The sequence below is a fragment of the Eumetopias jubatus genome, unplaced genomic scaffold (genome assembly GCF_037043125.1).
Source record: "Eumetopias jubatus isolate StellerSeaLion01/CBP00866 unplaced genomic scaffold, mEumJub1_p1.0 scaffold_6, whole genome shotgun sequence".
Classification (NCBI taxonomy): domain Eukaryota; kingdom Metazoa; phylum Chordata; class Mammalia; order Carnivora; family Otariidae; genus Eumetopias; species Eumetopias jubatus.
In genome coordinates, this window is record NW_028274812.1 from 98,059,837 (window position 1) to 98,061,478 (window position 1,642).

At 41.4% G+C, this 1,642-nt stretch overlaps 1 non-coding gene across 1 annotated transcript; it reads right to left on the reverse strand.

Moving 5' to 3' along the window:
- Positions 1-330: 330 nt before the first annotated feature.
- Positions 331-466, reverse strand: LOC114204699 (small nucleolar RNA SNORA44). The gene has a single exon (XR_003608227.1). It is a non-coding gene; the product is annotated as a small nucleolar RNA SNORA44 (small nucleolar RNA).
- Positions 467-1,642: the final 1,176 nt, after the last annotated feature.

The following is a 1,642-nucleotide window of genomic DNA, read 5'->3' on the forward strand; positions in this document are numbered from 1 at the left end:
TTTTCTCATTTTGCTGCAATCCAAGATAAGCCTTGTAGGCAACTCCCCTTTGTGTATTAAACCGGCCACCTACAAACCCGCAGTGGCCTCCAGTTTCCTCCCTCTCTCCCTGCCCTCTGAGTACAGAGGCTGGTTTCAGATTTCACCAGGGGAACTCCAGGATGGTGAACCAATAGCAGCACCCCATGCCATCCTCCCAGAAGGAATTCACCAAGATTTTCATAGTCTAGTCACTACAATTGAGTGCACAAAGTCGACATTTATTAAATACTTCTGAACTTGATCATTTCAATGAATATTTTTGACATTTAAGGGGGGAAAGTGCCCTATTTTCTCCCCTGAGCTGTTCTAGCAGCTGCAGGTAGGTATTACACAGACCTGTGCTATCAAAGTCTCCTGGGGTTGCTCTCCAGTGCTGTTGAAGATTCCATGGCCATAGCCAACCACAGCCCTTGGAAACATGCTGAAAAATGCTTTTTAATAAAAAAAAAAAAATGTATCCTAACCATCACAGCTTGCCCTTAAAGGGCTATAATCTTTTTCTTCTTCAGGTCTTGATGGCTGCTATACCTCTCTTATGAAATATTGTATTTTACCTTTTATTATTGTTTTTGTACTTCCATCATCAAGCTGAAAGCTCTTTGAGGCAAGATTTGTCTTACTCATCTTTTTTTCCCCTTGTCTTACTCATCTTTGTATGATCTCTAACATTTAGCAAGTGGTAGGAACTCTGGAAATATGTGTTGAGATTAATTAAATATGATAATTTGGCATCAACCATATGAGTGATACTGTCCTACGTAATTGGTACAAAATATCCAAAATTGCATTCATTATATCATTCACATCTAGCAATCAAAAGCCTGTTCATTGCCCTCCATTTTTAATGGCTAAAGTCACTAACATCCTCTCAGATACCTATCACCCTCACCGATTCTCTCCAGCAGCCACCCAGTTGTATTGTTTCTCCTTGTGCAGTTTCTCTTCCCTCTTCTCATTTCTTCTGTCCTGCTATAGGTCTAGTATTTCCTAACAGGTTCTGTGGAAGACCCGCCTAATTTGTCTTGGTCCTCCCTGGTGAACCCTTCTCACCGCCACCAGGGAAACCTCTCTCATACAGATAACTCTTTATTTTTCTTCTGCAAAAACTTCAAAACATTCTCAGTTACCCAAAACCTAAATGGCTTCTCCAAGGCCCTCTACTCCTATCTTAACCAGGCCTAATTTCCAGCTTATCAGTTTACCAGCCCCACCCTCAAGCAGGCCCTTTGCCATTCTAGGTCTTCGCCCAGACAGTTCCCTAAAATTTCTATTGAAATTCAGATTTATGTAGTGTCGAGTTTAACAGAAAGAGAGACAGGGAGGTACCTGGAACTTCTTCAGCTATCAGCAGTCATGCATTTCTTTAGCTGTAAGAGTGCAGAAGAACTAAAGCTGGAGATACTCAACATCTCTCCTATGCTATACACCATGCAGGGATCAAACTCCTCGAGAGCAAAACAATGAATGTACATTTTGACTCTGCAAGGCCAGGGATTTTTGTCTGTTTTGTTCCCTGATTTCCCAAGTTCTTAGAACAGTGCCTATCACATAGCATAAACTAAATAAATACCCATTAAATGGGGGAAAACATCATCAGGCA